The sequence below is a fragment of the Schistocerca cancellata genome, chromosome 12, assembly GCF_023864275.1.
Source record: "Schistocerca cancellata isolate TAMUIC-IGC-003103 chromosome 12, iqSchCanc2.1, whole genome shotgun sequence".
Lineage (NCBI taxonomy): Eukaryota > Metazoa > Arthropoda > Insecta > Orthoptera > Acrididae > Schistocerca > Schistocerca cancellata.
The window spans coordinates 37,402,033-37,414,804 of NC_064637.1; positions in this window are offsets into that span (position 1 = coordinate 37,402,033).

The following is a 12,772-nucleotide window of genomic DNA, read 5'->3' on the forward strand; positions in this document are numbered from 1 at the left end:
TTCGTGTGTTATTTTATGAATGCAGTGTTGTATGCAGTCTCCCAATCTTATTTGATGTGTTCCGTAAGATTACAAACCCATAAGGCACCAGTTTAGTTGTGAATCAAGTTTAATATGCTGAAATTTTAACGGAACAATGATCAATGTTAAAATAAATGTCTAAATATAAACTGATTTATTTCTTTTTATTTAAATTGTCTTTATATATATATATATATATATATATATATATATATATATATACCACCGGTTGTCATAAGATGACTACTAAAAGATTATAATTAATGTTAGTCTGGTTGGGAATTTGGTAAGCTAGACTGCTTACTTGGTGAAACAGTTGCTCAGTAATGCAAGGTTAACTTCCCCAGATAGCTCACAGCTTTTAACCCGTTTTTATTGTCTTGAATATCAACATTACAATACGATGTAAACTGCTATTACCTTAAATAATTTACTGATGACTTTTGTATTTAAAATATTTGTGTGTATAAAGTGTTCATGTTGATGTAAATTTGACAACTGTACGAAATGGTCTCTCTTAGGAATAATGTAAGAAATAGGTGCTTTTTTTGAAAGGGAAGTGGCTCTACAGAGTGGAAAAGGTGGCACGGGGTAGTTGGCGCACTACCTTGAGCAAGCGCGGGAAGTGAGACACACAGCCTGTAGGCAGCAGTGATTGAGGCAACATCTTTGTGGAGGCGAGAATCTTTGCCTGCAAATTCGCACAAAAATGCCTGGGATGGAGACTGCAAACGGCTTACGGCGTAGCTGCGAGTTGTTGGCCTACTGTGTGTAAAACTGAACGACGCCAAGTAGAGAAATTCAGCCCATACAGTAAGATAATTCCAAGCCTTACTATGGGAGTGTAGCCGCTATAATTCTTCGCCACACCCAAGCCTACAGCCGGGAGAGAAGATTTATTTATATTTTACTTTTGTACAGCACGAATCATTAATTTAAACTGTGTTTTAATAATCACTCTTGAACTTTAAAGAAACTGGTTCACCCTGTTATTTCATCCTAATCATACGCCTATTTATGGTTCCTTCCTGCTGTTTGATTAATCGGAGTATGCTGTTTTACAGACTTACGAAGTGCCAAGTTAGTATAAAGAGGCAACATTCAAATTATCTTTATGTAAATAACGAGAAATTTTTTCTTAACTATTGCGAAGTGTTATAGTAAAAGTTTGCTTACGTAAAATTCAATCAGAGTAGAGCCAAGTTTCTAGAATCTGATAAATGACTATACAGAGTTAGGTAAAAGAATAATTGCTTTTGAAAGTAAATTCCAATAAGAAAGAGGTTTTCTTGAAGTAAAATGTTCAGTATAAAAAGTGTGTGCTTTAGTACCTGAGTATTCTACTATTTAAGTTTGTTGACTTTGGAAAGTGCTTTTCTAAAGGTCCCCCCTGGCCAACTTTTAGCTTTTTTAAAGTTACCTACCGGGCTTTTTCTCTTGTAAAAACATAATGTATAAGGGTGTAGTCCAACATTGTTTATGTGGAGTAATATTTATTCGAAGAAGCAACTTAACCAGTAGCAAGAAAGTAGGCAAAATTCATACTTCTGCTTTTCCAATACTTAACTGTTTCATTGCCTGGATAGACTGGCAATCTCTAGTACATATTTTAAACCACTAAATGAACTTGGAACTGAGTTGTGCAAGCTTCAATATAGTAGTATTGATACTGCGTTTCTTTCTAACCGGTGGGTAAGATCTTACGAGAACAATTGAATAGTCCGAATTACTGATTCATTAGACACAACACACGGTCAAATCCTGTAAAAAGGGTAACTCTGCTGATTAGCTTTTCAAATTAACAGAGATATTCCTCCCACAGTGTACTTTATTTGGATAATAACTAAATTTTAGTAACGGGGCTATACGTGGCAACATGGAGACAGGGTTTTCTGTTACTTAGGTAAAAGCAGGGGTAAATTACAACACTAGTGGTAGTCTTATAACATCTCAACAGTATTAATCCGAAAATGCAATTTACTATGGAGACGGAGAATAACGGCCAACTCTATTTCTTAGATGTGTCTGTTATCAGGCGAACGACGGGACGCTGGCCCAAAGAATATACAGAAAAGCCGAGCATACTGACCGTTACCTGCATAAAGATTCCAACCATCACTACAGCCAAAGAACAGGCGTGATTAAAGCCTTGGTAGATAGGGTGCCGAAAATTTGTGAACCGAGTTACTTGAAAGATGAGCCTGAACATCTACGTGGGTTGAACATAAAGAAAAGTTGCTATATTGAAAAATATTGTCAAGACGAGACGTTATAATCTCTCACACATTTAAGATTGATGATCTTAGTTAGAGTTACTGATCAACACATGATTCCACTTTACTCACAAAGTAATGACAAAGCAACTACAGGAAGATATTCTGAACTTCATACTCGAATTACACTGCGTTGCAATTTAAGATAACATTAGATATTTTAGAGCTAAACCTGAAATAAATGTGATTAAATTTTCAGTTAGGCTGAACTTAAGAAATCCATTGTCCTACGGACTTAGCAGAGACGCGCTTAGCCGGAGATCTTACCACTTCAGACGCTCGCCGCGGACAGACTGCCCTGGTCCCTTCCTGAGGGTGGCTCACAAATACAAACGGAAGTGACCAGAGAGGCAGCTTCCTATACCAACATGACAAGGGACGGACAGGACCATACTAAGGATAGAAACCTATTTGCTTTTAGAAAGCGTAGCTACCTGTTCCGACGTTGGTCCTACTGTTCTCTAGCAGACAGGCTTGTCTGCTACCATCAGGCATGCAACTAGAAATACATTTGCTCAATCATCCTTTCACACAGAAGGGAAGGGGGATGACAGTATCTTATCATATACAGTCTATAAAAGAAAGCGGATGTAGGTTCCGTATGAGACTGTGTGACATGAATTACATATAAACTGTGTCTTAAAGTGTAGTAGTGTGACAGAGCGTTCTTGTTTATGTGTAAAAGGAACACATTCCACTGCTGAATCTCCTCCCAGATGGTCAGAAACACCACAGTAAATTTAGAAGTGGAATTTATGCCGTAAATGACAACAGATTTAAGAAATTAACATGAAAGGAATCCAACAGAGACCTTTCAGTATTTTATATACATTGCTCACATACAATGAAAAGAACTTCAAACTCCAGTATATTACACTTCACATATACAGAAAATACCGTATCAATATGGGAAAATTTTAAAACAAAAAATATAAAAATTTAGGTGAACCATAAACAAATGGTGTTATAATGTTGACTTGTTAAGTAATAGAACCCAGTACGTTGTCCTCGATGGTGAGTGTTCATCGGAGGTGAGGGTATAATCTGGAGTGCCCCAGGGAAGTGTGGTAGGTCCGCTGTTGTTTTCTATCTACATAAATGATCTTTTGGATAGGGTGGATAGCAATGTGCGGCTGTTTGCTGATTATGCTGTGGCGTACGGGAAAGTGTCGTCGTTGAGGGACTGTAGGAGGATACAAGATGACTTGGACAGGATTTGTGATTGGTGTAAAGAATGGCAGCTAACTCTAAATATAGGTAAATGTAAATTAATGCAGACGAATAGGAAAAAGAATCCCGTAATGTTTGAATACTCCATTAGTAGTGTAGCGCTTGACACAGTCACGTCGATTAAATATTTCGGCGTAACATTGCAGAGCGATATGAAGTGGGATAGGCATGTAATGGCAGTTGTGGGGAAGGCGGATAGACGTCTTCGGTTCATTGCTAGAATTTTGGTAAGATGTGGTTCATCTGTAAAGGATGTACCGCTCGAGCGTTTGGGATCCCTATCAGGTCGGATTGACGGAGGACATAGAAGCAATTCAGAGGCGGGCTGGTAGGTTTGATCATCACTCGAGTGTTACGGAAATGCTTCAGGAATTCGGGTGGGAATCTCTAGAGGAAAGGAAGCGTTCTTTTCGTGAACCGCTACTGAGGAAATTTAGAGAACCAGCATTTGAGGCTGACTGCAGCACAATTTTACTACCGCCAACTTATATTTCGCGGAAAGACCACAAAGATAAGATAAGAGAGATTAGGGCTCGTACAGAGGCATATAGGCAGTCATTTTTCCCTCGTTCTGTTTGGGAGTGGAACAGGGAGAGAAGATGCTAGTTGCGGTATTAGGTACCCTCCGCCACGCACCGTATGGTGGATTGCGGAGTATGTATGTTGATGTAGACGTAGAATGTATCAGGACGGCATCCAGTTCTGGTTGCAGTTCACCATTTTACCTCTAAAGATGTCTCCTGTAGTGTGACAGGAAACTCTAGGAAAAAGTATTATACATCGACCACGGCGTAATAGCACGAAAATTTTAAGTGATAAAAAAAATGTAGAATGTTAATAACGTTTGTTTTATTTAAAAGCTTCAAGAGTTTTCACATACAAAATTCGGAGGCATTACTTTTCAGTACGCCCACGTACAATCTTGTGTATCTGGTGGGCAAATGTAGCGAGCTGAATTTCGCAAGGTCTGTGTTTACGGAATCCATTAGACGCCTGTTGGCCCAGACGGCAAGAGGTGCTACATCTCGGCTTGCATCAGCAAGTAAGTAACGCAGCAACAGAGTTGGAAGCTTATCAAAGCGAGAGGTTCATCCACTAACGTGGCCACGCGTTCGTTTTTCTCGGCTAAATAACTTGACGCCTCGCCGGCTAAATCGTACACAAAAGTGTGTCCGTCCGTGCGCGTGTATGTTCGAGATTTACACAGCCCAAAGTGCACACAGAGTATTAGGCGGTATCTGAGGACGCCGAGTGGGTCTGAAACGCTCGGCTTGTACACGTGTATGCCGTCGGCATTCGGCGGCGCATCTTTGTGGGCTCCTGCGCCCGGCTGTGCCGTGTAGCGGCCACGTGGGGCAGAAGAGACGGCTCGCGGCCAGATAAAGAGCAGTGTTTATTGGCCGGTCCGTCTGCTGCAACCACGCTTCCCCAAGTAGCACACCGTCCCCGCGTCCTATAAATAAGGACCGCCGGCGCACCTAAGTCAGCGCAAGAGTGGTGCGTGAATGGAGCCCTGTGGACAGACGCGTTTATCAGACGCCCGAGTACAGTGTTGCCGGGTGATAAGTGTACATACAGTAATTCAGGGCACTGCTCTCAGACCTGGAGTTCGTGACAGGTTCTATACTGGGTGTATGAAGAGCGCGCTCTTGATATTTTCGGAAATCAGGCTACACAGTATCAGGCGGAGCAGTCTCTGATTCCAAAATCAAATACACTACTGGCCGTTAAAATTGCTACACCACGTAGATGAGGTGCTACAGACGCGAAATTTAATCGACAGGAAGAAGATGCTGTGATATGCAAATGATTAGCTTTTCAGAGCATTCACACAAGGTTGGCGCCGGTGGCGACACCTACAACGTGCTGACTTGAGGAAAGTTTCCAACCGATTTCTCATACACAAACAGCAGTTGACCGGCGTTGTCTGGGGAAACGTTGTTGTGATGCCTCGTGTAAGGAGGAGAAATGCGTACCATCACGTTCCCGACTTTGATAAAGGTCGGATTGTAGCCTATCGCGATTGCGGTTTATCGTACCGCGACATTGCTCCTCGCGTTGGTCGAGATACAATGACTGTTGGCAGAATATGGAATCGGCGGGTTCAGGAGGGTAATACGGAACGCCGTGCTGGATCCCAGCAGCCTCGTATCGTTAGCAGTCGAGATGACAGGCATCTTATCCGAACGGCTGTAACGAATCGTGCAGCCACGTCTCGATCCCTGAGTCAACAATGGGGACGTTTGCAAGACAACAATGGGGACGTTTGCAAGACAACAACCACCTGCACGAATAGTTCGACGACGTTTGCAGCAGCATCCACTATCAGCTCGGACACCGTGGCTGCGGTTACCCTTGACGCTGCATGACAGGCAGGGGCGCCTGCGATGGTGTACTCGCGACGAGCCTGGGTGCACGAATGGCAAAACGTCATTTTTTCGGATGAATCCAGGTTCTGTTTACAGCATCATGACGGTCACATTCGTGTTTGGCGACATTGCGGTGAACGCACATTGGAAGTGTATTCGTCATCGCCATACTGGCGTAAGCCGGCCGCGGTGGCCGTGCTCTAGGCGCTCCAGTCCGGAGCCGCGCTGTTGCTACGGTCACAGGTTCGAATCCTGCCTCGGGCATGGGTGTATGTGGTGTCCATAGGTTAGGTAGGTTTAAGTAGTTCTAAGTTCTAGGGGACTGATGACCACAGCAGTTGAGTCCCATAGTGCTCAGAGCCATTTGAACCATTCTGGCGTATCACCCCGCGCGATGTTATGGGGTGCCATTGGTTACACGTCTATGTCACCTCTTGTTCGCATTGACGGCACTTTGAACAGTGGACGTTACATTTCAAATGTGTTACGACCCGTGGCTCTACCCTTCATTCGATCTCTGTGAAACCCTACATTTCAGCAGGATAATGCACGACCGCATGTTGCAGGTCCTGTACGGGCCTTTCTGAATATAGAAAATGTTCGACTGCTGCCCTGAACAGCACATTCTCGAGAGCTCTCACCAACTGAAAACATCTGGTCAATGGTGGCCGAGCAACTGGCTCGCCACAATACTCCAGTCACTACTCTTGATGAACTGTGGTATCGTGTTGAAGCTGCATGGGCAGCTCTACCTGTACATGCCATCCAAGCTCTGTTTGACTCAACGCCGAGGCGTATCAAGGCCGTTATTACGGTCAGAGCTGGTTGTTCTGTGTACTGATTTTTCAGGATGTATGCACCCAAATTGCGTGAAAATGTAATCACATGTCAGTTCCAGTATAATATGTTTGTCCAATGAATACCCTTATATCATCTGCATTTCTTCTTGGTGTAGCAATTTTAAAGGCCAGTATTGTATCTCGAAATCCTAAAGTCGATAGACAAGTGCAACAGACTGTGCGGTTATTGTGAATGAAGTAAGAATTTGGTACCGAACTTTCGATACAGTTCTAAAAGCTACTAACAGATGGTGCTGTAACCGCGGTTCGCAACCTGGTTGCAGTTATCCCTGATGGGAAAAATGAAATTTTCTGACCGGTAAAAACTAGACGATTCGATGCTGCTTCAGTCATGCAACTAAAGTATTTTCTAAAGATCATCACTATTACTACAATTTTGTGAGACTCCAATACTGATCTTTTTTTTCACTTCGAATCACCCATCTTTGGGGTACGTCAGATCAATAACTTCTTAGATGCTAGTGCTCTCTTTTTATCCTAATAGTTCTTCATTCTATCTGATCACTTCTTTCTTTCCTCCTCTGATATCTGAATCGATTTGTTCGTGTTGATTTTAACTTGGAACCTCTTAGTTTTGTCTTCGGTCACGGTCTTGGTTGTACCATCTTTAACGTAAGTTGGCTAATCCTTTTCCACTTCCTTAAACCAATTGGGTTCACTTTTTTTGTAAAAGAAGTCAAAGATTTGTTTAGTTAGCCTGTCGGGAGTCATTCGGAGTACGTGTCCATATAAATCAATCCTCCTTTTCCTCATGGTTTCCGAGAGTCTCTCCCACTTTCCATAGAGGGCTTAGTTTCCATAGAAAACTTGTTTGTTATTATGGAATTTGTGACCCATGATCTTCCTCAACATTTTCCTCTCCTTGATTTTCAATTTCTCCATTTGCCCTTTCCTCCCCATGACTAGTGTCTCTGCTCCATAGAGTGCTTCCGGCTTCATTACTGCGTTATAACGCTTTACTTTGGTGTCCCAAGACAGGGCTTTCTTATTCAATGTGTTATTGGTTTTCTGGAAAGCTAGTTCCATTTTGGTCCTTCTTGCTTCCATTGCTTTCTCTTCAAGATTGTTCCATTCAATCGTTTCCCATAGATACTTGAAACTCCTAACCACTTCTATTTTTTGAGCTCCTACTTCAATTTTCTTATGAGTGTCTAGTGTATTCATCATAATCTTCGGTTTTTCGTAATAAATCTTGTCCTATCTTCCCTGCCTGCTCTTCTTTAGCTTCCTCCCACGTTTCCACGAGCAGCGACATGTCGTCAGCAAATACCGAACACTTAATCGTGGTTCTTTTGTTTTTCTTCCAAGTCTTATTCCCCCTCTCGTTCTTGCATTACATTCCCTCACAACTTTTTCGAGTGCACAGTTAAACAGCAGGGGTGAGAGACCATTGCCGTGTCGGACCCCTGTTCTCATCTGAAAAGGTTCCGATAGTTCACCCATGAATCTGACTATAGAGGACATTCGTGAGCGTCTCCTTGTTGATGTTTATAGTTTTCCCCTCCAAGGTAAACTCCTCCAAAATATTGAACAACGACTCTCTGTCTATGGAATCGTAAGCGTTTTGGAAGTCTACAAAAATCACAATATACGGTTTCGTCCTCTGCTCTTATTTAAGTTATCAATAATTACTTTTGTCAATTAGTAGCATTAATTCAGTGGAGTTACAGCTTCCTCCCGTAGTCCACCCACTAGGCACATATGTTGTGCTTTGTCCCGTTCATCGTTCATGATGAAAGTGAAACGTATACGTAACAAACGCTAAATATCTCAAGAAAATATCTTCTCAAAGTTGTAGACAGTATCTACAGTAGTCTAGAAATTGCTTCATCATTCGGTTCGAAACGGATAAAGGAATTAATTGACAGCATGACACAGCAGTAACTACACAAGGTCTACTGTAGTGCTGTACTCAGTCGTATTACTATTATTATTACTATATTAATGGCTGTGGTCAGATGCAAAGCATAAATAGTCTGAAGTCTTCCTATTGCTGCCAGTTCAGAAGTAAGGTGTGCAGCAGTCAAGTGATTTACGAACAGTAAGTATGGTGCACATATTTTAAAAGGGGTTGCTGTCTGGAGAGCAGTAATGCAGGGGAAGTATGTTTTGTAGCATGTGTTCACCCTCACTGGGGATAGTTAGCTTTCTTATCTGCGGAGGAGTTGGGGTTAGCACCATCGTCATTCTACAGTGTAGTTAGGTGCTAAAGTTGGTGATAATGTTAGGGTGATAGTGCGGGGGGGGGGAGGGGGGCGCAAGATGGTAGTAGATAATGAATGATTTCACTCAGGCGTAATGGTGGAAGAAAGGTTGGGAAACACTTATAAATAGTGTGCTGCAGCGATCCATTGCGCCATTCATACGTGAAAGGAAATTAGGGTACCGAAGGAAGAGGTTGAAATCACATATTCCATTTTTCTGATACTGGAGCAACACAGCTTAGAACACAGTCCTACGCAATCAAAGTGCAGTTTTCAAACAGTATTTAATGTTAGAGAAAGGACCCGATGCGGAAAGCATTTGCAAGCTCTTCGCCAAATTCTAGCAGACAGGCAGCGTGCCTAATGATCTGGCGGGGGATGTCGCCACGGTTACTGGACTTACTCGGCAAAAACCAAGGAAGCCCGCCCGAAGAATTGTACCATGAACCGTGCGCGGCTCGCTTTTATCCCATTTATTGTTTGACATCTTCTACTATGGTATTGCCGCCTCGTTTTCTTGTCCCATTTACTGGCGGTACTAACTTCCTGCCTTACTTGCCTGTGAGCAGCAGCAGCAGCAGCGCGTATGGATAAGTGCACTGTCGTACCATCTCTGGAGCGACCGATAGTATTTAAGGGTCGTCGTGTGTCTGGCAGTCAGTTGGGGACGGACCAGCAGTGCAGTCGGGGGCGGAGGGCCGGTGAGGCGCCGACAGCCAGTGCTCGCTGACCACTGGCGACGCACGTGAACTGTCCAAAGGAGGGAGACTGGAGCGGGAGGACCGTTGGTTGGTCGTCTCATCGGTCGACGTATTCTTCGTCCTTCCATCGTTTCTGGGCCTGGGCAATTGGTCGCTTCGCTTGGAGCGGCGAGGAAATGTCCGCGGCGTGTAGTTTCGCTCTATGTGGTGTCGGAGTGTGGTGGTGCTGTTCCCATTGCTACGAGGTTCGTGGCTCACCGATCCTGGACATGAAAGTTGGGTTTTGACTTAATCAACCGGCAAGTCATGACTGTTCACGTTGTGTGGTTTGGAGTTCGTTGGCGGCTGATGGGATATTCCCGCGAACAACAGTGTGTGTTTTCAAGTAGGCAAACCTTAGCCACCCTCTCGTGGAGTTTAAATGTACTTGGTTACTTGAAGCTTGGACAACATGGTGGCGTCACATCTACCGAGGTGTGTCAGCAGCCCTCTGCCACACCTCGGTAGATGTGACGCCACCAGCAGTCGAGAGTGTGTTCGCCCTGAAGATAGTCGCTGCGATGGGCTGAAACCTGTCGGCACTAGATAGATAAAAAAACGCCATTAAGACTGTTTTCTTAATACTGAGTTGGTTATTTGAATTGAAGTGTACCAGCGGAATTTTCTGCCTTGTGGCCGTTAACGTTTCGGTTACCTGACCTGGCTGTTGACCTAAATTCAGGGCGGCCCGTGTGGCTGTGCGGTTCTAGGCGCTACAGTCTGGAACCGCCTGACCGCTACGGTCGCAGGTTCGAATCCTGCCTCGGGCATGGATGTGTGTGATGTCCTTAGGTTAGTTAGGGTTAAGTAGGTCTAAGTTCTAGGGGACTGATGACCACAGATGTTAGGTCCCATAGTGCTCAGAGCCATTTGAACTCTTTTTGAACCTAAATTCAGGCAGTATATTTTCCTCATTGTGTTGCTGCTGTCTGGCACGGTGTGTAGTTTGACAGCTCAATGTATAATTGGTTGTGAGCGCCAATACCTTCTACGTTGTTCCATTGAATTCCCTGTAGTGTCGAGTGAAGCGGATATTATCTTGTCGGTGGGTCTGTTGACGGTCTCGATCCACAGTGGTTTAGCCAACTGCCTGTCTCACCTAAGCGAGCGTTACTGTTTGAATTGCAAGCTGACCCTTGTGTGTACTGCTTTTTCTTGTTTGTTCTTGTTGTTTATACTTGCATGGCTTCTAGCCGATTCTTAGATTAAGGCGTCAGATGGTTTGGGCCTTCAGCCTAATTAAGGAACTGTTTTAATATAAGGCTTTGCCTTTTAAATTTCTGATTTTGATTAAGCTTTAAGTTATTGGCTTTCAGCCCTTAAGGCATGAAATTGTACGACGCATTCAGCCGCTAATTAAGTTCCAAAACTAAAGCTGTGTTTCTTTTTTTAAAAATATTCTTGGCTCTTTTAATGTTTGATCAAACAAAAGGTTGTATGTTCGAGTGTAACTGAGAGCCGCTTATTTTGGCCCCTTTCCACAACTTAAACTAACTGTCCTGTCCTGCGGGTTTAACAGTATTGGTTTGAAGCGTTTCAGGATGCACAGAATACTAACAAATAGCCTATACACGTCTCCATTCAAAATGCTTTCCTGTACGAGCTATGCAACGTGGTCTGCCTTTGCGAATCACAGTGACTGATTTGAATGTGAATGATTTGGTTATGGCTGCATCTGCTTTACAGATGAAGTACACTTCCACCTAAATGGAGTCACGAATAAACAAACCTTGCGATTTTGGGTTTCCGAAAATCCGCATATGTGTGAAGCGAAACTACTGTATTCTGCAAAAGTTACAGGTTGGAAATGCGTGAATGCATCACAATGCCGACGAAAATTTTTTGGACACTGTTATATTCATAAGATTTTGTTTCTACACATTTGCAATGCAAATTCTTGGCCTGTGAAATATTTTTATATGAGACTGTCAGTGTAGCGGAAACTGCTGTCGTAAATATTTCCGTTAGAAAGTTGAGTGACCACCTGCACGTAATGCGTTTTGGGCGCCCAGCTGAGAGGTAGTCGTCTGACAAAAGAAAGCCATTAGGTGAAAAAAAAAAGGGAGGCCATTATCCTCGCCATTGACATTCCTTTAGAGAAAACATTGCAAATGCGACACCCTCATTACTTGGAAAGATACTTACATCTGCACACCTGATTATGACAAGCGTCTTTCTACGAGAGTTGAGAGAATTTCTACTAACTTATGAAATGTCGGATGACTACTGAATGATATTTTTATGCTTTGGTTTGCGTAATTGCTTATTTCATTTAATATCTGGTTTCCAGCTGTGTTGCAGCATTAGTTTTATAAAATAAAATTAAATTCATTTGCTAATGTGAACACTTTCTGTCAACAGATCTATTAAATAATAATTTTGTAATCCATATTCTTTAAAAAAGGAGCACTTGGAAAGGAAAGAACAATAAGAAGGGACTAGTAACAGTAACTGGACACATAATTTTCTTTTCAAGTACATGGTAATATTTTTTTTACAATAAGTTGTTGTGGTGCACCACTTTAATTACATAGACATTAAGATGTGAATATACATTTCAGGCTGTTTATGTTTTCTTATTGGCAACGTCACGTAGCGCTCTATATGAAAATCACTGGCTGTGCTGTGTGCAGTCTGTGGCTAGTTTGCATTGTTGTCTGCCATTGTAGTGTTGGGCAGCGGCAGCTGGATGTGAACAGCGCGTAGCGTTGCGCAGTTGGAGGTGAGCCGCCAGCAGTGGTGGATGTGGGGAGAGAGATGGCGGAGTTTTGTAATTTGTCATGAACTGCTATATATATTATGACTATTAAGGTAAATACATTGTTTGTTCTCTATTAATATCTTTCATTTGCTAACTATCCCTATCAGTAGTTAGTGCCTTCTGTAGTTTGAATCTTTTATTTAGCTGGCAGTAGTGGCGCTCGCTGTATTGCAGTAGTTCGAGTAATGAAGATTTTTGTGAGGTAAGTTATTTGTGAAAGGTATAGTTTAATGTTAGTCAGGGCCATTCTTTCATAGGGATTTTTGAAAGTCAGATTGCGTTGCGCTAAAAAATATTGTGTGTCAGTTTAAGCA